This window comes from Gobius niger, assembly GCF_951799975.1.
Source record: "Gobius niger genome assembly, chromosome: 2".
NCBI lineage: Eukaryota > Metazoa > Chordata > Actinopteri > Gobiiformes > Gobiidae > Gobius > Gobius niger.
The window spans coordinates 31,360,848-31,387,660 of record NC_136853.1 but is presented as its reverse complement, the minus strand read 5'-3'; the positions used below and the strand labels follow the sequence as shown (position 1 = coordinate 31,387,660).

General features: G+C 40.8%; 1 protein-coding gene across 4 annotated transcripts in view; it reads left to right on the top strand.

The window, feature by feature from the left end:
• chrm2a (cholinergic receptor, muscarinic 2a) overlaps positions 1 to 26,813 on the top strand; it is a 66,831-nt gene that overhangs the window by 16,154 nt on the left and 23,864 nt on the right. For 2 of the 4 annotated variants that reach the window (XM_079582285.1, XM_079582286.1), the window contains one exon: positions 11,624 to 11,765. The exons of 1 other annotated variant lie outside the window; for it this stretch is intronic. The gene's annotated coding sequence lies outside the window, so the exon portion shown is untranslated. Of the gene's footprint in view, positions 1 to 11,620; positions 11,766 to 26,813 lie in introns of all 4 variants that reach the window. One more of the 4 variants, XM_079582284.1, reaches the window with a different exon arrangement.

Genomic DNA, 26,813 nt, shown 5'->3' with positions numbered 1-26,813 from the left:
TTCAGCGGCTATGGCACAGACCGCCAGCCATTTCAATCCCTCCCGGAGAAACTGTGGCTACATACATTGCTAACTACCACTGAGCATCGGGTGAAAATGAATAATGAACCTCTGTATCGCTTTGAGACAACTGTAAAGCTTAGGAGGCGCAATACAAAAGAAAGCCCTTTGTACTATTATGGGTTATGTATACCCTCATCTGCTTTCATTTTGGTTCTGCAAATACTATTATTGCTACTATGACTGTGGCTGACTACCATTTGTTACAATAACTACCACTGATACTTCTACCAAAGGTTAATATTTCCTTAAAAGATTGCCTGACACTTATATTCCGCCTTTAAGATACCCCTAGCATTACATTATTTATTCACTTGGCACACTCGCTGGTGCATGCCCTGTAGGTAGACTGGTGGAAAGACGCCACTAAAAGAAGAAATGTGTTAGAGAATGGGTACTTGGGCTATACATGCATTTCAGTCACGTGACTTCTGTAGTTCTAGCCGCCATTTTGAACACCTCTGGCTAATGCAACAGTATATACCCTTATCAACTGTCTGGAGATTTTTTCAACGCCACTTAAAACCAGTGACAGTTCGCGCGCATCTAACATTTGCGGACATCTATCTACATTTATGTGGTCCACAATCCCTCTCCATACACTGGTGAAGCCGGACTTTATCTCAGGATGGGTTGCGGATGCCAAGATACATCAGAATACATCAAAATGTTCTTGGTCACAGCAAAGGCAAGTAATAAACAAATAAACGTATCTGGTTGCCTTTTGCGAACGTTTGCATGTGTCGGCACTCATCTCTCTCAAACAGTAAAGCTATGAGCGTTGTTATTTTGTTTTAGTCTACTATGAGTTGTGTTTAATCGATAGTTTATGGTTTTATCAGCCATGGATCGGGGTAACCTGTGTTTACGTTGCTCTCCCCAACGGGCAGTTCACACGGGTCAGTGGGCTACATTTCCTCCAGTGTGGCATTACCCAAAGCTTTTGGACTGGAGCTTACAGCCTAGGCCAGGGTATATTCATGTAGATAAACAGACAGTCTAGCGTTTGTTTGTAGCCTAGCCTCGTTTGGGTTACAATGTTGCCTCGTCGCTCACTTACCTGTACCAAAGTGCTCACTGCACAGCTTGGACTCGGCTGTGTGAGTCCAGTGGTCTCTCCTGATGGCAGTTATCCATTTCTGTCGACGAACTGGGTCTTTAGGAAACTTGTAGAAAGGGAATCCCTTTTTTGAGACAGGGTAGTGCACATCCCACAGCGCAACAGGTGAATGGCATAACAGCCGTGTTCAGTGCTTTGGTATTCAAAATGGCGGCCACAACAATGCGTGACATCACAGGAAACGCGTGTATAGAAGTCCCGCCCACTGCCAGTCATCACGTAAAATATCTAGTAGTAAGCACATAGCAGATCAGCATGTGTTGTGCTTTTAAACTCTTAATATTTGCATTTTTCAAAAGGATAATGCATTAAATGAGTAGGATTTTTATTTCCTACACCCACTGAATGTCCTGAAGTGTGCAGGACTGGTGAGCTCTATTCTCTGTAAAATACAAAATTCCGCTCTTGCTACCATTGTTACTTCGCAGTGCTGCTCACTATCTTTACTGGTTGAAACGTAGTAATTATAGGTCCACAGTTAGACAGTGAAGCATTGCTCATGTCTAGAGAGACGGCTTCAGAGTTGGACCTGTCAGGTTCCTCAGTACGCTCGGTTTGACTGAACATGTTCTACCTGTGCCTCGCCATCTTCCCTGATATTGCAATTGATTAAGTCGTCTCTTTTGGCTTGTAGTTTGACGCTGTGCCCAAAAACACACGCACACGCACACACACACACACACACACCCAAGGCCTGTCAGACGCCTAAGTTATGACATCACAAGCACCCTCATAAGGCACCTCTATTGTTTTGAAATGAAGGCACATCAATTTCACGGGCTTCACCGGCCAGAGGATGATTTGTGACTGCTATTATCCCATGAAATCACTGCGGAAAATAGCAGAGGTGTGAAGTCAGAAATTGGCAATGGGGGTTACAGGCATGGGCTCGATGTTGTATGGTAATGCTTCATTGATTGTGTATGTAACAAGTGCAAGTCATAATGTCGGCCAAAACGTTGCTTCCTTCTGGAAAATGTGATAAAACAAAAGAAGAAAGATAAGAAAATCAAGATTACTAATACATAGCCACATACTTCAATGGCACTTGTATACTACAGTATACTAAATTTACTCCTACTGCTTTCCGCATAAAACATTCATCAAAAACAAATCTGAACATCATGAATGAATCAATCATGAAACATGCACAACAGATACAGCATATTGGAGAAGGAATCGGTACTTCTGAAGTAAATTTACAATTTTTTTTTTACGCAAGAGGGGAAGGAAGAGGGGGGTTGTTTGAAAGCTTGAACATTTCTAGTTTCCGACACAAAAGACCGCAAGTCTCTATCACTTTCTCTTCCAAAGACCGAAAATCGGCCATGTTGTAAATGGCGGGAGCAGGGACCTCATGGGGTTCAAAAATCAAAGCGCCGGGGGGTTTGTTATTGGTTTATTTGATGTGTCGTGCAAAGGTACATCGGGGGCTAAACGAAGCTAAAAGGCATAGTCTCCATCACGTTTTTTTTTCACCAGAGAATTACATAACGCTAAGCTTGACAAGTGTAACCCATTATTATGATTATGATTATTATGATTTATGATTATTATTAGAAAATGTCAACAGGGGACAATGGTATAGGGCACTAAAAAGACTGGAGCGTGGGAGAACTGACTATAACCTAGTTACAAATCGACATTCAGGAAGGCCAATCTTTTCTTTTAACAAGTCTGGCCACCGTTCATGCCGAGAGTGAAAGCACTTTTCAAGCTTCACTAATTCATTATAGAGCCATTTAAAACCATTTTGCTTTGTTGAATCTCAAATTCGAAGTGCTGACGATTTGAAAAATGAAATTCAAACTTGACTGAAGTGCACATCTTGCATAAAGCATCTCATTAGAAATTCCCTGGACATGGTTCAATTTGTCAGCGCAAAATAAGCAGATTGGCGATAAGAAAAGACTTATTAATCTCGTCTGAAGCTATACGCAACTTCTCATTTCCATTTTGCCCGGCTTTACAGAGGTCTAAAGTCACGCGAGAACAAAATGTATTTATAGGCAAGCGCAGCCGCGTGCTTTCACAGGGAGTACAATACACGGTCAAATGCTGAAGTTATCAGGGGAGAGCAGAAGTGAAGGAGGCCTCTTCAGCACTCCAGCCCTCAACACCTGAAGCATTTCAATTGAGGCTGACAACACACAGCCATTCTGCTGAGCCAAGATAAAAACATAACAGTAAAAGAAGTGAAATAATCAATTCAGAAGAAGTAGGTCTATTAATCTTAAGCAAGACTAGGCTCCTGTCCAAGGGGTGAGATGATGTGCAAAAGTTTATGAAAATGTATGTATAGTTCTCTTTAAAAAAAAAAAAAAAGGAAATTATGAGCATAAATTTGATCATGTTTGTGTAAATAAAGTGTAAAATGTGGGTGCACAGCTTTGAAAATGAGTTCATAATATACAGTTTTCTGCAACTTGTAAATGAGAAGAATTGAAGCTACATCTAGCCCTCCTCCTACAACTACCTCCATTAGAAAAAGACAAGCATTAAAGGAACAGGCCACCGTTTTTCCATACTGAGATATGTTCTTACTTGAGCTTAGACAAGTTCATGCGTACCTGTCTGGTCTTTGTGCGTGCGCTCAGTCACGCAAAAAGACCAAAGATGTCGTTAGCATTTAGCCTCACTCACTCTCCTCTATGGGGCCAAACGGGGGTGAAGTAAGAAGCGACCAAGCTCTTCCACGTTTCCCCTATTTAAATACAGTCACACAGTTACAGCTACACAATCCAAGTATAGTTGCACAAAATTAAACATGTCGACTTTCTAAGTGGATAAAAAGAGGCACTATATTGTGAGGCGAAGTAACACCTCGGGGCACTTCAACGTCCGCGCAGTAAAGTGAAGATATTCATTTTGTGTAATAATCAACAAGAAGAAGTCCAAGTTTATGAAACATGAAGTCGTGGAATAATTGCTAAATCTGTTACTCAAAAATAACTCTAATTTGCATATACTGTATCAAGAACATGAAGAAAATTACTTGCTGCGAACTTCATAAAAAAAAAAAAAAAAAAATGTCCATGACTGCCACTGCCTTTTTTACTGCACTGTACAGGAAAAAAAGCACACAGTTCAAACCTGCTTCAAATCCATTTCAACATAAAGAAAACAGAGTGTGCTTCATAAATGGCCCCAGTGAGGTCCACCACGCCGCGGGTGCTGTCTTTATGGCAGACCACATGAGATAAAGTGTCCCATTATTGCCTTTGTAGCATGAATGTGTCTGAGGCGCGGATTATTCTTTATCTCTGTTTATTCAACATGTCGTGTGAGCCAGCGCGTCCACTTCTAAACTGCTTGCCGCCCTCCCCCATGGGCTATGTACATGCAGTAAATAGCAGAGAAGAGAGCAAGCGTAGCATTGTGGGATTCATTGCATATGGAGTAGATCCCGTATTCCCTCCCCACAAAGGATATTAGAATTTATATGACCTGCTTGGAAGGTACGGCATGCAAATCCAAGCATGCTGCATGTAAGACAATGTCTGCTGTAAGGAAACAACAATCTGCAAACTGAGAAAACTGTCTTTGAGACAAACTAGAACACAAGGTGGTGGCAGATGGCAAGCACAGTTGTCTTCCTGCATTCTCCACTGTGTGATCAATAAAGTCATATCTTATAATTGTCCTTTTGATATTCCTCTGAAGAGCAAAGTAAGATGCAACTGCGACAGATGTATTAGCAGTTTGGTCCATTGGCTTTTGACAAACTCACTCAAATCCACGCTGAACTCGCCTGTTTTTTCTTTTTCTCCTCCTTCGAGCACATCAAAGATCGAAATGAAATGCCGCCTCTGAAAACTGGTCATGCGGCAGAAAACCCATGGGAACATAAAGGATTTTCCCATAGAGTACCATGTAAAAACAAACAGCTTGTGTTCGGCTGACAGGTTGCCTGGCCAGCCATTTACTCCTGCCTTTTGTATCTGTTTGAAAGCAGGACCGTCGGGAACTTTGCTGACAGCCAATCAAATCTCAAAAAGTTGATATCAATCCAATCACAGAGCACGTTGTCATGACAGGAAGACTGAATTAACCACAAGTAAAATATTTTCTTCATGTTGCAGTCGATCCAAAGTACAGTGGGAGGAAAAAGTATGTGAACCCTTTGGAATTCCTCCAACATGTAATTGTTTGGGTGGCATTAGTTTAAGCAGACACTGTTTACTCGTTGTTGTGATTTTAATAAAGATCAGATCACATTTTATGACCAATTTAGCAGGAAATGTACTGTGAGAAATTCCAAAGGGTTCACATACGTTTTTCCTCCCACTGTATTTTTATCCCATTCCAAAAGGGGAAATGACTCCTCGTATCCTTAGGCTTTCGTCTACCATATTCACAAAGATCAAATTTTGTCGCGATTATTGTCTCTTTTTACATCATGTTCTTTTTCTCCCTTCAAAATCTTAGTATCAGCTAAAAGAATACTTTTTTTAAGATTTGGGCTAGTCTCGGTCTTGCCCCGCTCTCCATCAGAACGGATCACGTGGTACGGACAGCAGCACCTCTGGCCTGGTAAACCACACCCACTTCTTTTCTGCACGAAAGAAGGTGGGTCTGGACATACACGGTAAACAAGTGGCTGATTGGCTGAACTAATCACAACCATCACAGGTAGTTATATCAGCAGTGACACGCGCAGAAGTTATTCATCAAAACTAACCATGGATGAAGAACTCAAGGATTTTGCCTCGGCGTTCTCTGGAATTGGACTACAGCTGTCGTCATGTCCGCTAAATTGCTGATTGGTTTATTTCACTGACAATCTGTGCGCGTTAGGCCCGCCCCTTTGCACTATTCCAATTGCTCCGTTACCAGACGAACTACTCTGCATGGAATGGACAGGGAATAGTGTAGCAGAGCCAGGCAACAGCACCTCTGCTTCGGCAATCACTGTTCCTATGAACGCAGAAGAACACGGCCATCTCTCATTACCGGGGCTTGACGTCACCTGTCAGGGGTTGTATTGTTCTGCCTGATTGCAAGTGTGTCTTTTATTCATACTTCAGCAGAATTCTTTTGAAGAGATACCCCACTATTGTACATCTTGTAAAAAGAATATTAAAATAAGTCCATCTCCTGAGACAGAAAAAAGCTGCTGTAACTTACCTCTTTGTAGTTGTCTAGCACTCAAGCCTTTTCCTTCCCTTTTCATCTAATGACCAAAAGAGCCTAAAGAAATATCTCTGTGCTTTTAACAACTATTAAAAATTCTATCTGGGAAATTCCACATTGCAAAACCACTTATTATTTGAATTGTCTATACGGCGTAAGAGCATCAAAGCGATTGCATTCATTTGAGGTTGTTTATCTTTTAAATAAGTGGTATTTTTCTGAGTCAAGATTAATTAGACATTTGTTCTGGCTTTGAGTTTACACCTTTTGTGCAGAAGAGAACAGACACAGCACCGAATGTTCCGAATCAGAGGATAAAAGAAAGTGAAACAATAGGAATGAATGAGCAAACCAAGGAGGGAGAATCTGTCTATACTTGTGTTCTGAATGTAGTGTGACTCATTGTATTCACAAGCAACTAACAAAAAAATGCAGTTTGTATTCTGGTGCCTGCAAGCTGTATTAACTGTATTTAATCAAACTGCTGGATTAAAGAAAAGAAAGAAAGAAATGTACAGTCTAAATGGTGTTGATATTGCGATATACTTTACGCGACGTGTGAAGACTTTAGCGATGTTGCGATATATTGTAGCTTCTTGTGATACGGATATTGCACCATCCAATATCGCAATATTTTTGTGCGATATATATTGTGCAGCCTTAGTACATTACATGCAGTATGAATGTGGCTGAAATTGTCTCAGACTGGCCTCAAAATGTTAAACATATCCTCAAAATCAACATATTAGACCAGTGGTTCTCAAGCTTTTCCCATCGAGTACCATCTAATAAAATATTTGTCATTCCAAGTACCGTCTCATGCGATAGTGGACTGTCCAAGTACCACCAGAAGCAGATTCATTTCAAATCAGGTGGTTGTAGAAAGGGGTGTAACACTGGCTATGTTGCAAGACGGTGATGACAAAGCAAAGCTGAAGCACGTCGGAAAGATGAAAAGAGCTAGTGACTGGAAGGGAGGAAACTACTCAGCAAAAAAGCAAATAAGGCTCACGAGGAGATCTGATCTGAAGCACTGATAGTGTAGCAGTGCAGTCTGACTCGAGGCAAACTGGCTGTGTCCCATTCATCACACAGCATGGGTGCACAGAAGGAAGAGTTGAGTGACAAGATACTGCTGGTGAATTAATGAACATAATGTCACAAACGCCCCCCCGTGAACTTGATCAAAAACACACTTGTTAGTACTGTTGCCAAAAAATCCTCTGTTGATTTCAGGAAATGGTGAAATAGATTCTTCAAAATAGCTGCCTTTCGCTTTGATTACTGCTACGCACAATTATGACATCTTGTTATTGAGCTCCTTGATGTCGTCACCAGAAATGGTTCTGACGCTTAAGATGAAGCTCTTTGAGAAAATGGCAAGAAATATAGGACATATTTTGAGTTATTTCACCCTTCTTTGTATAATCCCATTCTACAATTTCATATACATATACTGCATATACAGCGGGAACCAGCTGTTTACACTTTATAAAAGTGTAAGCGAGTTCTGTGTACCAGAGATGAACATGCTGTGTTCTGAAATGTGAATATCAACCCAAGAACAAAGACCTGGTGAAGATGCTGTTTCTGCTAAGAGCTTGTCGTTATCCAGAGTGAAACAAGTTCTGTACTGACATGGGCTGAGAGGGAACTCTGCCAGGAAGAAGCCCTTACTCCAAAAGAAACATAAAAAGCCAGTTTGGAGTTTGCAAATAATAAAAGGAAATACACACTAAAGATAAAAAGATAAAGACTAATTTTTGGAGACATATCCTGTGGTCTGTGGCCATAATGACCAGAATCTTGCGAGCCTGAGTACACCATCCCAACTGTGAAATACGGGGGTGGCAGCATCATGCTGTGGGGTTGTTTTGCTGTGGGAGGGACTGGTGCACTTCACAAAATAGATGACATCATGAAGAAAGAGCACTGTGTGGAAATATTGGAGCAACATCTCAAGACATCAGCCCGGAAGCTAAAGCTTGGGTGCTGATGCTTCTTCCAAATGGACAATGACCCAAAGCATATACTGCCAGTACTGGTTAAAAAGTGGCTTAAGGATCAAGACAATGTTTTGAAGTGGTCATCACAAAGTCCTGATCTCAATCCAGTTGAACATGTATGAGCTGAAAAGGCATGCGCACCAAGGTGGCTACAAATGTGTCTCAGTTACACCAGCTCTGTTTGGAGGAATGAACCAAAGTTCCTGCCAACTTTTGTGAGAAGCTTGTGGAAGGAAATCCAAAATGTTTGACTCATGTTATACAGTTTAAAGGTAATTCTACCAAATATTAATGAAATGTATGTGAACCTTTGTTTTTGCATAAAGTAATATAAACCCATATAGAAAATTATATCTGTCATTCTTCTGGCATTTAGCATGACATGTCAGACAGTGAAAAAATAATCCATGTGAGTCTTTTTATAAAGTGTATGTAAACATCAGGTTCCCACTGTATACTGTATAGGTGGAAGATCGTCTTGTTGGCAGTTTGCACCAGTTATGGTCTATGAGGTCCATCCAGGAAAAACAGAAACAGCAGCATTAAAGTAAAGCCACAGAGAGCATATGCGTAATGTCATGAGTCAATCTTGATGAATGCTAGTGCTTGGCCATGTATGTTCATTGCCTTATTAGAAAATATTCTTAATCAATCAGTGCACACAGTCAAAGGGAAAACGTTTACCGCCTGCATAAAGATCTATCATTACCATTGAAAGCTGAAGCACCATATATAGAAAAGAAATGCTGCGTCGGCGTAAGATTGATGCGTTGGCATGTACAGTAAATAGGCTGACGGGCATATGCTCAGACACTTACATAATCAGGGCTTTTCATCCAGACTTGTGCCCCCCAATGGGCCGGCCCACAGCCTCCAAACACATAATGAAGAGCCTGTGGAGATGTCCGTCGAGATCTATGACCGGGATCACACAGAGGCAACCCCTCCCACTCACAGTCAAGATGCAGATCAACTAAGCACTCTGAGGACAGCCCCTGCATCCAGGGAACACCAAGTACGAGGAAACTGCATTACAGATGTCCTCTTCAGACTGTTTAAAAATGGAAACAGTAGGGGATGGTTTTATTGCTCGCGCCCCTGAGAATAATCTATCCAAAGCGCCCCACAGTTCATAGCAGTGTGAAAATGTTTTTGTTTTAAGACAGTTGAAACCACTCACACAGGGAGATGCAGAAGTCAGCCAACATAAAACAGCTATTTCACCATATCCATATTAACTAGGAAGGCTTGTCTAATGGATTTAGTCGGACTTTTCGCCTCTATTTAGTTTCTATGGCAGCCACAATTTCCTTGCTACTTGGCCTCACTTAAATGTTTTGACATAATGCTGTATATCATAATTAGTAAATCAAGATGTTGTGTGATTAAGTTGTGAGGTCTTCTGACTGCATGTTTTCAATTATGTGGGAATGCCCTGTGGCAGTTAGCCTTCTACCTACGGAAATCAATTAAAATTACTCGAAACGAAGTTTGAAGGGTTTTGATCTTTATTAGAGACATGTAGTTATTTTATTGAATAAAAGTTTGCACGTCCTGGAGGCTCAGGTAATTGAGGAGTTTAAGAGGAGAGACAACTGTCTTAGTACTGGGAGTGCACTGCTCTAATGCACTCTTAAACCCTAGGCTCCTTTAAAACGTGCACAGAAAGCTTATGTGAGGTCATTCCATCAGCTCATAGCTAATCAGAGCAGTGAACACTCATGAGGGAATTAACTGGCCATAAGCACAAGAAGATTGCGATCCTCATGAAGGGATGCCAAGATATGTTAAAGCCTCATCATCATAATAATCTCATGAATAATTTCCATCAACTTAATGTAGAACGTGTGACAGCTCTTTAAATTCTCTTCCCACATAATAGGAGATCAGGCTACATGTGACGCTTAGATGGCTAATACACAAACTGGGAACTGAGTGCAAAATCACAATGACAAACAGTGATGCAAAGTGCAAAGTATACACATTTACCAAGACAATGTAAAAACAAAAAATTTGTGTATAGAGTTTCAGGGTTTTTTGCTTATCAGCTTCATGGCGCATGCCATACTTGTATCCGTGCACACAACAGAGTGTAAGTTTGTCATTGTACACTCTGTTGAAGACACTCAAGACCTGCAAAGTTACATCCTCCATAAATGAGGATGAATGATACATCCAGTACATTGCATGATGTCAGAGGCATTGTGAGCCCGGAGGCACATTTTATTACAAAGCAGCTTTGAAAAATCTTAGTAATGAATATTTGAGCTATTTGATTTAAAAACAAATGTATTATTTATATTGCACATGCATCATGATGCACCAAACCGTGGGTCCTGCACTGTGGAGCGAAGCGAACACCCCTACTCTTTCCATTTACGAATGACCAGAATTTTACAATACAAAAATAATTTTAAAATTAACAGAGAAATTATGATGTTGCACCACAAAGTGTTATTTTCGAGGCTCCATTGCTCACTGTTGCTATCAGTTGTTTTCTCAACAGTGCATCTCCTAAGCAGCCAGACTGACTTGTGTGTAGCACACAGTACAACCGCAGGGCTTATCCTTTTATCTGCTCTCCTGTCACCTTCTCAACTTTTACAGCTCACTTCTGTGCCTTCTGTTAAAAACCAAGGTAGAATTGTTCTGTTTGTGATTTATTTATGAATGTACTAAAACATCTTTAACAATACCTGTGTACTTATTGATATAATATTTGAAATTCCCTTTACTAATATATATATAGATATATAGATCAATAAATCAAACCAAAAATTCATCATACATGAGATGACCTAGATATGGTCGCTAACACTTGTAATTTTGGCTCCTCAAGGTGGTGGTTTGCAGATATTTGCATTGGGAGTAGACATGATTGAATTTCTCATTATATTTTACCCTGAGGGCTACAGGTCTTTAGAGACAGAGCCCTGAATACTTTCTATGAATATAGGTCCTTAGTAAACGTTATGCGGATTTTTACTCCTGATCATGTGACCGAAGACGATTGGTGCAAATGGTGTAAATGTACAGTGTATTAATATCATGCAAAAATCACATTAGGATAAAAAAAAAAATACTAGGGATACTTGGATTTTGGCTTGATTGTGATTGAATTTAATGAATACAGAATAAAGGCAAAGTCTGAAGTTTAAATCAATGACAGTAAATATACACATGCACAACTCAACGAGACAACTGAGAAACCAAGATTGAAAAACAGTTAATTTGTTTAATTGCTTAATACACAGGCTGTAAATTCAATATTTATTCACTCTTATACACATCCCTCTTTCAGCAGACATGGCAATGGTGCATGAGACTCGAGCCAGACGCCTATCTCCCCTCAGTCCAGAGAGGCTCCCTGTTGCTACAGTAAACACAGACTCACAAAATATGTCAGAGCTCTGCAACCACAGCGCTTGAGGACTGCTCCACAGCTTGTAAGTACCAATACATTTTCTTCTTTTTCCTGTTAAATGGGCTACATGAATACATTGGATTTGATAATAAAAAACAAAAACAGGCTGTAGTTTGAATTGTCAGTGTGAAATCCAGTTGACCTTTGTTTTTTGCAATCACAAACTAGCGCATAAACTTGAGTGTGTTTGGGTGATACTAAATGTGAAATGATCAGAATAATAAATAGATAGATTAATAAATAAATAGGATAAAGCAGATCTCCGACAAGGTAAGTTCGCTCGATGATTGTTGGTGCATAAAGATAAGCAGCCTGTGAAAATATGCACTCAGACTTTACAGAGTTTAGTGCAAATTCTGCCCTTAAGTGCCACTTGAATGTTTAGTTTCCACGTTTCAGCCTCAGCTCTTCGTTTTGTGGCCAGGTTGTAAAGTTTACAATAGCGGCCCACTCACGGGGCATATAGTCACTCGAGGCGTCAGTTCTGTGTATATTCATTTTGATGAAGCATGATTGGGCACAGCGCCTCATCTGACTTTTATATTGGACAAGAACACTTTCCAGAGACTGTGTCCAAAAGCTCATATCAGGTGTCACACAGGCATGGCACCAAACGCAGCGAGACAAGAGCGATGTTGTGTAGCACTTTGTATCAACAGGCTCACAACTCACTCTGGGAACGCACGCACAGTTTATCAGCAGACATGACACACATACAAGCAGGCGGGTTTGATGATGTCCATGGGTCCGGAGGTCCTCCTCTTCATCATAGCGCTGACGCCAGAGGCTTATCGCAGATGAAGAGGCAGCTATCTAAGGTTGTCCATTGTGGATTTCATGGTATAAAAAATGCTTCCGACAGTAAACTCTATATCATGATTTTTATTCTAAATTTGCAGACATCAAATCTGTTACAAATAATATTAATATTTCCTATTCACTTACTTCTAAAGTATTACTCAATGGCCGCTGGCTGCTCTGCTTTATGCCCACGACACTGGAGACCGTTATTGCTCCGCCATTGCTGTAGTACCTCCATATCGCCGCTAGTTCCCCATTGAAAAGCATTGGAGTTTAGACACCTTAAAAATAAACTTTAACGCCTGATTTAAATTTTTTCAACACTAGACTAGGCTAGATATTCCTCCTGAGATAACGCTGGGTTAGTAACAATTTATGAAACCAGGCTGGTTTTCGTAAGAAGAATTTTAGAAATCTCGTACTTAATGAGGGTCGGACTGTTAGCGTTGGAGCAGCGCGAGCTACACGTCACGCAAGGGCCGAGTCTACAGTGAAGATCCCGACCGTATGCCCTTTTTAGGAACATGCTTCATCAGAGCTGGGGAGGGGGAGTCTGTAAATCCACCATGAATTCCCCCACGACCGTAGTCATTATGGTAAACGGGGAGGAGTGAGCAGAAGCTGTCCATTATATATATACAGTCTATGGTATTACCACTATAGGTTCTTCCATGTGTATTGCTAGCATTACTATTTCCATTACAACCAATCAACTTGTACATAACGAGATTCACTTGTAATTTTTATTTGCTTATACATGCATTTCCAATGACATCACGCAGAGTTCCGGCGGCCATTTTGAATACTGAAGACGCATTATGCAATACTACAACATGTAACAATATCTCTACTCAGGATGAAAATGAAACACAAATGATGGACAGTGGCATTTTTATGTACTCGTAATCATTGCTCAAGAAGATAACAGTTAAACCAGAGACGCACGTTTACGTGATATAACCTGCAAATGTGGCGCAGACATAGCAGCTCTGTCTGTCGAGCTACAGCAGGATTTACTAAAGTACTGCTTCACTCCTCAGACTAACTGAACACATCAAAGAGGAAACAGAAAACCTTTCTCTGTGATTTTTACAGTTTGTCTTGTCAACAGAGTCTCAGTCTGAGTCAGTGTTTAAGATGCTCAAGACGTCAATGGCTTCAACACGAGAAATACATGTGTGGCTCACATTCTACAGTAACAGCTCAGCTCTGACCTCTGTCCCATGTTGTAGCCAAGGTTTGGAGTTTGGTTCAGGGCTTTCTTTTGGAGAGGTCGGAGCTGAGCTGTTGAAGCTAAATGCTAACCGGTAGCATGCTAACGTCTACAACACTGACACACTGGTTTCTTCACATAAACGTGCGCTCTCTGGGGCCGTGTTTTCACTGGGGGCCGTTATCTTTTTGATCAATAATTACGAGTACATAAAAATCAGTTGTCTTCTTTTATATCCCGAGTAGAGATATTGTTACATGTTGTAGTACTTCATAATTCTACTTCGGTTTTCAAAATGGCCCCCATTACAACAAGAGTCACATGACTGAAAGGCATGTATTTGTTTTGTACGTTATTGCATTCATATCATTGCATCACACTGGTCAAAAAGTCGGCACAGTTTGTTTGAGGGAGAAATCTCCCCAATTAGGAAGCTGCAGCTTGACCGCCCAGCCTCACATTTACCCCTCTGCTTCTTTATCAGAGCCAGACATGATAGGCACTCACGGGAACTGCCCACATGTGCACTCAGGAGTTAGCAGCTAATACATATGCATCGCAGGGCCAAACACCATCCATTAACTGCAATGGGAGCCCGCAAGTGGTACTTGTGTATGTCAAATATGCATGAAGGAAAGCAGGGGTATATATTTGATAATTCTCCAGGCAATTAAGGCAATCACTTCCTGGGCTAATCATCCAGATGCATGTATCAGGCTGCCGTGCAGGGTTGTTTAAATCTTAAGCAGACTAAAGCAAAAATGTGCAATTAGTCTTGCTAATGGCTGGAGTTTTTTTGTACGAAAAAGATCGAACTCAGCCCCAAAAGTCAATGGCAGGCCATGAGTTGTTCCTTATCAATGGGTTGTACATGAAAACAAAGTATCAACAAGATCAGCAGAATAAGAGTGTGGTCTGTATTCAGATCTTTTCCTGTTTGACCTTTATCCAAGCAGTCATTCGATGTGTGGGAATTTCTGTTGTTCCTGTTGAAAGCAATGACTAAAAGCACTTGAGTATCAACTTCTGCCAAATCCGTTATGGCTTGGCCCTGAGCCTGACCAAACATGAATAATGACTGACTGAATTAAAAGATTAGGTAAAACTTAGCAACATTGTAATTTGAGGAGTATTAAATGACTAAATCATGAGTCCATGCCTGACTGAGGTGGGCACAAAGCAGCACTCTTCTTGGTAAACCTGTGATGTGAAAGGGTGTGGGTTGTAATGTTTGTGTGTGTGAGAGAGAGAGAGAGAGAGAGAGAGAGAGAGAGAGAGAGAGAGAGAGAGAGAGAGAGAGAGAGAGAGAGAGAGAGAGAGAGAGAGAGAGAGAGAGAGAGAGAGAGAAAGAGACTTTTTGACTTTTACCACAACGTTTATTGAGACATCATTCACTCAATGTTAGTAAAAAAATCACACAACAACAATAACACTCAGGATCAACCCATAAAACACATCTTTGTGACCACACACAAGACCCCCCGTATGGTCCAGACCCCCTCGAAGTCCTCCAGTCCCCCCACCAAAGTACTATAGAGGTGCTCCACTCTGAGCCGCACTCCCACAAGCCTCCTCAGCATCAGCTCTGGGTCGGCGCATCCTGAGCCTCGCATCTGGTTCCTCCGCGTGATCCAGATGCTGAGCTTCGCTTGGCCCACCAGAAAGTTTGTTAGGTCGCCTACTCTTCGTTGAGCCACCGAGAACTTTGGGCCAAAAATGACTAGTTCCCTTGTAAACGGCAGGCCCAGTTCATCCACCCAACGCTTCAGTAGAGTGAAGAAAGGAGCGAGCCGGGAGCAAGACAGCCACAAATGCTCCAAGGTTTCCTCCTCTGGGCAAAAAACGCATTTGCTATTTGTCCCGGGGTCAAAGTGGGCCACATGTCTGTTCGTAGCCACAGCCCCGTGCACCACCCTCCACTGGAGATCCGCGCAGCGTTTCTCAATAGGAGGGCGGTACAGGGACCTCCAGCTGCCTTTGGGAGACGAGAGAGAGAGAGAGAGAGACAGAGAGAGAGCGAGAGAGAGAGAGAGAGAGAGAGAGAGCGAGAGAGAGAGAGAGAGCGAGAGAGAGAGAGAGACAGAGAGAGAGAGAGATCTGTGGCTACTTGCTTCTGTTTTAGCTGACTCTAATACATGGATGTTATTGTCCAATGATTTACTACTGATTCGAGGTAAATGGAACTGGTAGTAATGTCGAATACTAATATTGACCATGAAAATCACATGTCCATATGTAATCCCCATCATAATAGGTCACAGGCTATTTTGCTTTGAAGTCTTAAGAAAAAGATAATGAGTCAACATCAGTGGTAATGCTATTACATCATTATATTACCATCTTGCCATCATATCTTGAAGAACACAATCGATCAGACGAGACCTTGTGTTTTATTCGAAACGTCCAAATGCTCCTGCTGTGTGTGTTTTCTATATTGTGAGCATTTCATTTCCCTCTCAGTTTTGTCATTGTCTCTGCTGATGTTTGGAGCCTCCAGTCAGATATTGATTAAATCGTGGTGGCTTGTGCGAGAGAGGGGCTGAGGCTGGGGCTGGTATTCAGAGGTGTGCGTGATGGTTGAGGCAAAAGTATTGATTGCACTTAAAGTGACAAGATGGAGGAGACATGCTACCCCTATTGCCGCTGATAGACAAAGTGTGGGACGGGCAAGTGAAGCGCATTGATTTCTATGATCACCAACCTATGAATCACAGGTGAACCTTAAAAATTTATCTCAGCCATTTCTTACGGCATTGTAATGTATAGATGGACAATTTAGTTGATTTAAGGTGACAAGTAAATGCGATAGAGAAACAAGAGCCTCGTGAAATCTTGATGGAAAGGCTCGACTGCTCTCTAAGGTAGGTCGATGGGCACTTGAGAAATCAGGTACTATATGGGAGCATCTGCAGGATTTCTTTGTGCATAATTCACCGCCGAGGCTCGAAGCTGATATAGCCTCTCAGCCTGTTATGATCATCCATCAGACGGAATTGCTTTCGTCTAACATTTGGTTGTCGACGAGAAATAACAAATGTAGCAGTACGCAACAACACATGATTACAGGGTAATAATGGCCTGGGGTCAGGGGAATGTGACCTCATTCCGAGAGCCTCGTTGAAGAGCGTAATTCAAAAACGAGTTGCTTTAGATGAGAGAGTGAATATAGGGTGGGGCTTCTTCATAATGCTGCTGAACTGACTAACACTGAGGCTGTGGTGATCTCTGTCATTAACTGCACATCTCCTTTACAATAATGTGCAAGCCATGTGGCAAATGGTGCGGTCATGAGAACAGGGCTATTTGTTGATTTTAAGATGTTATATTTGCCTTTATTGATAGCTTTTTAGTTTGTATGAACCATTTCAATCCAGATTGAGTTTCGGTTTGTTTGTGTGTATGTACAATACTATTATATATCTGTCCATTTTTCAGAAACTGTCACAGCACAGTATTCTATGTGATAACGTGTTTATGAGAAAACATGCTTACTGGACTGGAACTGCTTGATTACAAAAAAAAACACGCTTCACCCTTATCTCATTGACCACCAAGACACACAAACATAGTGTGGGGAGGCCATTTCAAGCCCCCACATTTGCTGTGATTGATGTTGCAGAAATCCAACGCTACATTCTTCTAGGAAATTGCACAAGTATTTCAAGAGGGCTTATTGAAATACAGCACACTTTTGTTGGCTGTGCAGTAACACCAGTGAGAGAGAAAATTAAGTGAAGGTGTCATACTGAATAAAGAACTTCAAAAAAAGGCATTGTAGCAAAAGTACAGTAATTGGATAAAGGGAAAATGTGCTTCAGTGATTTTTCATCGTCTTCGTGTTGTCATTTCTAATATGTCACCTGGTATTGTGCTGACAATTACCCATTGCACTGGATGCAGTTACAGTATATGAGACACGGGAGCTAATATGGGTTTATTTGATGTGTGACTGGCATGTCTTGGAATCCTAATTTTGACCTCCAGGGCTCCTGCAAAGAAATAAACATGGCTAAAACATTTTCCTTTTGTATCTTTTGTTTTTCAACTGAAGACGATTCATATATATTTTTAAACCTGATATATTATCACTGCTGACTTTCCTGCAAGTCATTATTCAACTTTTGAAACTTTTTTAATGAAATATGCTGTGAGTAATGGAGAAAGTTGTGATGTTTTCCTGTGGGTCACTGAAGTTTTGAAAATAACATTCATTACCAAAAGACTTATGTACTCATCATAATCTGACCATTTTGACCTTTGTGTAACAAAAGCTTATCATCACCTAGATGAACTGCAATTGGGTGAAAAGCTGGTTGCCCTGGCCTGTTTGTGATGAAGATGTTTGGACGGTTTACATTAAGAAGTGTGATTGCCATCATCTGCTTTTCTTTAAGGAGAGTGAAGTCATCAAGGCTAAAGACCCCCAGAGATACCAGAGATGACGTCTCATTGCTGATATTCCTTGAGGTCATACCATAGGCTCAGATCATTACGTGTTACAGCTACAGACAATGGGGCACTCACAAAGAATCGTCCATACAAGCAAATGGTAAATCCCACAACACCAAAATGTCCTTATAAATAATCATACATTTTTGCAAGCGCTATTTTTCCTGATCGATGTACCATGGGTTTCTCTCTCGTCTCCTATGCCTCTCTACTGACGTGCGAAGTCTCCTTCTCAATTCAACTAAAAATTACCATATTTACGCTATACATTTTAATATAGTAAAACTACAAATGCAGTGGGCGACCCCTGCCAAAAATTGTGACTTGGTGAATATGTGACTTTCTACCCCAAAGGAACACACATATCCACTTGGGGAGGCTGCATTTTCAAAAAAGAAATTATTTTGACCCATCCCAACATGATGACATCAAAACACTGATGCCAAATTGGTGTTGCAGAAAAATGTTCTCCAGGATTAGAGTGTAGAGTGTAGAGAGCATCCTGACCAGCTCCATCACTGTGTGGCATGGTGCCAGCGCTGCCTCCTGCTGCAGGAGCCTCCAGCGTATCCTGAGAGCAGCAGAGAAGATCTGCGGAGCCCCTCTCCCCTCCATTAAGGACATGTACTCCACCCGTCTCACCCGCAAAGCCATCAGAATCACCAGGGACCCTATGCACCCTTCACACAGTCTCTTCAAGGCAATTCCTTCAGGGAGGAGACTGCAGCCAGGTCCAGTCGACTGAAGAACAGTTTCATCCACCAGGCTATCAGGAAGCTGAACTCACTCCCTTCCCTTCCAACCCTCACTCACCGCCCCCCACCCCACACCAAGGACTTCAGAGAAATTCATATTTCGATTCTGATGAGAATTGACAATAAATATTTTGAATTGAATGGAATTGTTTAAGTGCATTTCCCCCAAGGCTGCAAACACATCCAACACCTGTCACATCCAACTGATCAATTAAGAATTCAGCTTTCAGTATCCTGAAACCAACAAACTATACTATTTTGTAATATATTCCATTACTTATAACATGTTAATGGTTTTAGCACTTTACACTTTACATCACTTTTTGAAGTTATGCACAATTTAAATTTGACAAATAACAAATGAACAATTTCAGGTTATTTTGCAATCAAGTGTTTGCTGATTCAAATCAGGTTCTAGTCAGCTGGTATCAGCACTGCTCCGTTAAAAATGCACTTGGCAAAATGGGTGTAACATGTGTTCTGCTCGCATCTACCTACCTAATGAATAGCTGACCCTGTGTGGATCACATCTTGCCAGTGTCTTTTTAATTAGGTTGTAAATGTCAACATATGAGGAACGCCTCTCCATTATCAAGCATCTTGTCACTTGGACAATTTATGATATTGAATGAGCCTGAAACACAAGAGAGGATTTCACCTCCTGACTAGTGTTGGGCAGAGGCAGATTACTTTATAAAAGGGATCCAACTACTGATTACTCCTTGGGACCAGTGCAGGACACCACGCTCTGAAACAGGGACAGACCCAGGAGGCGGTGCACTGTTTCAGAGGAGACTGAAGGCATCCAGCTGGGTTTCCTCCAGGTGCTCTGGTTTCCCCTACCTCCAAAACATGCTGGTCAGGTTGGTCCACTATGGTGGCGTGCTCGGTCACAGCGGCTAAAGACTAACTCAACACCTGAACGCAATTTCAAAAATTTCAAAAAGTATTACAGAAAAGTACTGGATAGTTACTTGCTTTCCACCTCTGCTATCATAACGCGTCACAGTACTGCATAACTTATAGTGCCTTATTGCTAACACATTACTGCCCGACACTGGTCTTGACCCCCAATTATTTCTAGCCAGCATGCATTACAGCACACAATATAAGCACCATGGCAATCACCAATTAAGGCCACCTATCCTTCAAACAGGGGCTTAATCCTTCATCAAAGCTTTGAGAATAATGAGCTAAAGTAAGCAGTATTTACTTGAAGCATCATGACATTGATGTTATGTCTCCAGACAGGTCCTCCGGGAATTTGACATTATGAAACATCTTTGATTCCTGACTGCTGTTTGATAGCAACATCTGACCGTAAGCTATGCGATAAAGTCATCAATCCCGCTGAAAGGCCATTAATGGTTCCCAACCTTCTTTCATTGAATTTACAGCACCAATGGCCACATTCACATCTATATATGTCAAGCCCCCATTACTATGAAACGAGTATCCATCCATATGTATCGCCTGTTAATACATTCATGGGTTGCCCTAAATATTGAATTATGCATGATTTATAGATCTATCTTCTGAAATATGACTGCCAAGCACACTGGCAACACATCATAAGATTAGTGTAGAGAAGAGTAGTCACATGCCATTTAAATATAGAAACATAAAGCTAGCGTTGCTAAAGGAATCAATCAGTTAAAATGGCATATTTTTTACTGGAACTGATGGTTGGAAATTAGGTCATAAATGTGCCTGAATCCTAATCTTTACCGGTGCTACTATGTTACTGTATATTTCATAGTTGTGAAATGTGGGGTCATTAAAATACAAAGGACTAAACAAGTGTCTATCATAATGTCTCATACTAAATACTCATATACTCAATACCAAATGAATCCATACTCTCTTCTAAATGCTTGATTGTGTCTCTTCTCACAATTAAAAGTGTTTTCTTCTTCATGTGAGATGCTTCAAGTCAAATTGCTGAGATCACAAGAACAACCAAAGTGTCAATTTTAGTACTGTAGCTTAGCGCTTGTGCTACACAGTTACCTGGGCGGGACCTTTCTGTGTGGAGTTTGCATGTTCTCCCCGTGTCTGCGTAGGTTTTCTCCAGGTACTTCGGTTTCCCCAACCACTAAAAACATGTACAATAGGCCAGGATGAATGAAATGTGCACGTGAATGCATGGTGGTAGTTAGAGGGACTGTTGCTGCAGATGTGTGCACTGTGCAGCCACCATAGCTTACCATCACCGAGTATGGAGTGAGTGTAAAATTGTCTCATGTTAAGCATTTTGTGCTATACAAATAAAGCTCTTCTTCTTCTTCTTCTTCTTCTTCTTCTTCTTCTTCTTCTTCTTCTTCTTCTTCTTCTTCTTCTTCTTCTTCTTCTTCTTCTTCTTCTTCTTCTTCTTCTTCTGAGAAGATCCCACATCCGATCCCTAGACAGGGCCTCTCGGTGTGGAGTTTTGCATGTTCTTTCCATTACCACTGACATAATGTACAATGGGCCATTTTACATGTTGTGTCTTTTAGCATGCATTGACTGTTTACAAGTTTCAATTGCATAGCTGCACTCAAGAATGAGTGTGCACCACACAGTGTACTTTTCATAGTACTTCAGCAGCACTAAACTCATAGTGGTAAGTTAACATTTTACTTTTCTTTTACCCTTTGACAATTTTTTGTAGCCAACTTACAGAACAACATTTAATATCTGTTTAAGTGTATTGGTTGATCATGTATCCTCATGGCATTTATTTACTTTGGCCTTTGAATTAAACTTTATTACCTGTTTCTACAAAGTGTCTCACCGTTTGTTATGAACCTTGGGCACCGGTATTTAAAGAATAGGACACTAGAAGGAACTGCATAATTTAGCAGCTGCCATATCAGTGTAACCTTAAATTGACCTGTTAAATGTTAATGTTAAAGCCACTGTGCTCTGCATCAGTCAAAAAATAATTCTGTTGTTTCTTGTGGTGTATCATCATGTGCTCTAATGGATCACCTGCTGTGTAGAAGCGCTGGAGGTGGCTGTCTGAACATTAGTCGCTGGAGCACACTGCAGCATTCTTCTGACCATTACCATTCAGGTGTGTAGGTGTGAAACTGTACCCATGCTACCCCTTAAAGGAATTTTCAAAATGAGTTACTAGTTAGTTACAATCTTTCAGAAAGTAAAACGTGCATACAATGACCACTCAGTGAGAGCCTTAAAGAAGAACTAAGTAACCTGTTTACCTTAATAAATCCTTTTTGTAGTCCCTCTGGGGGAAACACAAGTGTTAATGGGATGATTGGAGGGTCTTTCATCTCCCCCTGGTGTCTCTGGCCAGAAAACCACAATTGCAGCTTCGTTGCCTACGGGTCGGAGGCACAATACACGTTAATAGAATCACGAAGAACAAGCTAACAGGTAAAGCTAACTGCAACCTTAAACAGTATTTACAGCCAAGTTTGAGTGAAAAAAAAAAATCTCCATTGTGTAATTGGATGTACAGTACACCTCTCTCCCTTTGTCTTTTCTGTCAGCGTAGTATTTACTCTCACGGACAATTGTGTAAAATACTGCAACATGCTACGACACCTGCAGTGGTGCTTATGGCCTCTAGGGGCATGAGTTACTTAGTTCTGCTTTAAGGGCCGCTCATGCTATAAGTGTGTCAGGAGTGTGGCAAATATAATTTTGGCACTAGCGACATTTCTTATGGCTTGACATATCATCAGTGTAATATTTCACAAATTTGACAATTTTGCAAAGAGTAACCTCAAAGCAAAGGTAATATTTTGTAAGGAATGCACAATAATAAAAGGCTTTACAAACTGAAGTAAAATGAGTTTGAATGAACTGTGAAGAAGTTATTCCCAGGTGTTGAAAGGTTCTTCTCCAACTGAGCAAAAAATGAAAGCATTTGGACTAAAAGTACATCTCACTTCTCTGACAGCAACTGAATTAACAAAGGGATGTGCTCCAAGGTTGCGTCTGGCGTTTCTCTTTTCTCAACCCTGTTATTCAGCCATGTGAGAGGATACAACTCTCAAGTTTAAATAAAATAACTAAAAGTACTCTCTGTACCTGAACTAAATACTTCCATCTGTGGCAGTTTTCCTGCGGTTATCATATGACAGTGTTTCGATGTGAACAGAGGACCATCAACAAGGTCTAGGTGATGTTCTACCTATCTCCTATTAGGATCCCAACTGAGAACATCAATACTGCTCAGTAATAGCAACAGGACTAAAGTGGTCAGTGGGGAGTCTCAGAGAGAAGAGACAGCCAGGTACGACATTCTCATCTGTGCTGTTGTGCTTTTAATCATATTGACAGGTTGTTATGCAAACAGTTGGCTACACTCCATCATAAGATATAAAGTAAGGCCTCGAAATATCATTTATGACCAATTATGAGCAGAGAATCATAAGCTCAAGAAGTTTCATTCACTAATTGGCAAGATGGTGACTGTTCCCTTGAGCAAGACAACGACATTGCGTCCAGGATCTTTGTTTGTGTGAATAGGCAGATGGACACATTATCGTGCAGGCTTTTTCAGAACGCCATTATGGTTCATGTCCACAGACGCACACCTTGGGCAGGACAGTGACCAGCTATGGGCAGCCTGAAAGGCCACATGTCTATCTGTGAATGCAAGTTGTCAGCGTTTGATTAATGCCTGACATCATTGTGCGTCGGGGCTTGGGCAGGCTGATAAACTGTGTGAAATTGCTGATGGATGGCCACTTTCTTTCTGAGATAAGGCTCATTTCTCTCCTCGGGATATAGGCAATAGTGGAAGAGGTTTTTTGTAACAGCATCAAAGAGCATGTATCAGGTTATGGCTGTGTAAGTTGTTGGTCCGGCTGAAGAACGCAGCCTTGACTGACAGGGGAGTCTAGTTCTAGTATGTGATAGTACAAGAAATGGTCCTTTTGGTGACCTTTTTGAATTTTAGTGTGAAATACAGTACGTAAAGGTATATTTTTTTGAGTCAGTGTTAATCAAGGTGCAGATGACATGGAGACAATTGAATGTTCTCACTCTATCACTCTACTGTCGATCACATTGCAAAAGGACCAGACGTTGATCCTAAAAACACAACTACACCTGGGATCAAATCAAACAAAAAGTATATATCAAGCCGTGTATGACATTGTGTCATATTGCGGCTTGTCAGTGAGCACCCTTCCATTCGACACAATCCTTGACATCCTTGACTTTGTTCAGACTTTCACAAATTGAGAAGTGAAGTATCCAGGAGTTCTTACAAGGGATATGGAGGAATGCCAACAGAACAGGTGATGCCTCATTAAGGTGCCAGCCCCGTGTGCAGTGTCTCCTCACTGCCATATGGGCACATCAAAGATTAATTGCCTGTTAAACCATAACACATTGAAGCTTCTAATGTGGACATATTTGCTGTGGGTTTTCTAGACATGGGTTACTCCATAAGAACTGGGAACCCAGAGTGCTAAGGATGTTGCAGCACCCCCTGGTGGATGGATAAGTACAGAACAAGCATTTGTGGAGCCGACCAACCGAAATCTCTTCCCACGGCTCTGGTACTCCACATGTTACAGTTGTCAGTTCATAAAAGAAAATCTATACTTTAGATGGATGATGATTAAGACAGGCTGGGAATTTTTTTATTTTTTTATTTTTTTAAGTCACTATATTACGACAGTGTTAATGGATCAAGAAATAAGATTTGATGGTGATATTCAATTATATGTAAATATGTATAGATTTTGTACAAAAAGTGACATTCTTAACCATTTTAGGACGACACGTAAGATTCATTAATAAACAATCGAACTCCCCAGCATCAAAGTGGAAAGCAGCCGCCGCACAATTAAACACTTTGGTTTTATCCATCAATGGTTTTATCCATCATGTTCATATTACAAATAGGTAAAACTGTTGTGGTATCGTCAGTGTATTCCTCGATTCTGTTTTCTTGCTGCACTCATTAAGTGCACCGTAAATTTGCAAAGGACATAACACTTAGTTGATTTAGCCTGAGGGGCAGCCAGTTAGGAAGATTTACCAGGTCGTTGAGGTGCCGGCCATTGATTCTGGGTAATTCCTCGACAAGTGGGGGAAATGAAATGTCAACTTGTGTGTGGCGTGTGATGAAAATTAATGTCGGGCCTGTTCGGGAGAAGACAGCGTAAGGTGCAAAGTAACTGTGAGGGCTCGGACACTTGTCATATTTAGGGCGACAGGAACTTACTCATGTTAGTCACATCTGCTGTTCCATCTTAGCTATCCCATTATAATCCAAAGTGTACACCTGCAATCCAGTGGTTCTCTTGGTCTATATTGAACTCAAGTAATTTTTTTTTTTAGTTTTGAAGATTCAATTCAAATTCAATAAAAATGGTGGTCAGCAGGAGATGTAGAGTTACTTTTATTTTGGTACATGGCACAGTTATCTGAGGAAAAGGGGGTTCACATAGGAAGTAGAGGCAAGAGGAGTTAGTGCTCAATAATAGTCGTATGTTATATACTGTACATATAATTAATACAATTGTTTAGAGAACCAATTTTGCTTTAAGTCTATTTGTGCAGGTGCTTATCACACAAGCTGCATGTTTTGAGCCTTGTTTAGATAAACAACAATTTCTAACTTCGTCTCATCCCCTGTGAACCCACACATTGTGTTTGAGTGGCAGATTCATCAGGGCTTACTGAAGTTTACACTTGTTAATCTCTACCTAATGCGGCCCCCTCATTCTCTAAGTAATTAAGGCTTATATTTACATGGTTAATTTTACAGCTTCAATAATCAAATGAAGTTGTCCCATGACCAAAACCTTCAACGCACATAGGTTTTAACGGCTTCATGGCATCCATTAGTCTGGAGATTATATATTTGAGCGAGAAAATAAAATAATGTGTGATGTTTTACAGGTTAAAATATAATGAAATACAAAAATAAATGTACAAATACAATTACAAAGTACTCTAGACAAGCTTTGGGGGTTCCCTGCACTCCATTTGAGGCCCCCCTGGGAGTCCGACAGCCCCGGACCCTGCTTTGGCAAGTGTTGCTTGAGTGAACAACCTGAAAAGGTATGCAGTCAATGTTGTAATAAATGCTTCAATTTAATGATTTTAAATTTCAGATTTTTATTTTTATTTTAGACACTTGCATGTGAAAATGGAAGAACGGTCACTTGTCATATATATATATATATATATATATATATATATATATATATATATATATATATATATATATATATATATATATATATATATATATATATATATATATATAATAAAACTGACGAGCTGAAATTCTTTAATATTTATAAGATAATCTAGTATGAGCTGTAATCTGTCACGCCATTGCATTATTTTCTGCATAGCTTTGTGATTGGCCACAGCCTAAAGTAAAGCCTAGTGATTTGGATCAACATCAGACAGAATGTGAGCGAGAAGAAAGAAACTTAAGAAGGCCAATTATTACACAAAAATTGTCTCAAGAACAGCTGTGCTTTTCCCAACAGAAATAATTGAATAAGAGTTTAAGTAAGAAAAGTTTTTGAAGAGCAAATGAACGGCCCTTTGTTAACAGTGTGCATTGACCCTTTGCAGAAGTGTGACCTCTGACTTCAGAGCCTCTGCACTGCAACCTCTTTGGTAGAGTTAACAATAATTGTCTCGCCACGGACAGCTTAGTTTGGTTTTTACGAAATGCTCAAATGACAAACGTAATAGCTGGCCATAACCACACTTTTGAAATGTAGCATCAAGTTGTGTTTGTAATACACAGCATCACCAAAAAATGAAAGTCTGCAGCCTACCAAACAGCTGGGAATCTTGGATTATTAATCAGAATGGCCATGCTAGCACTCTTCTTTAGTCACATAAAGGCAGAGCGCTCAGT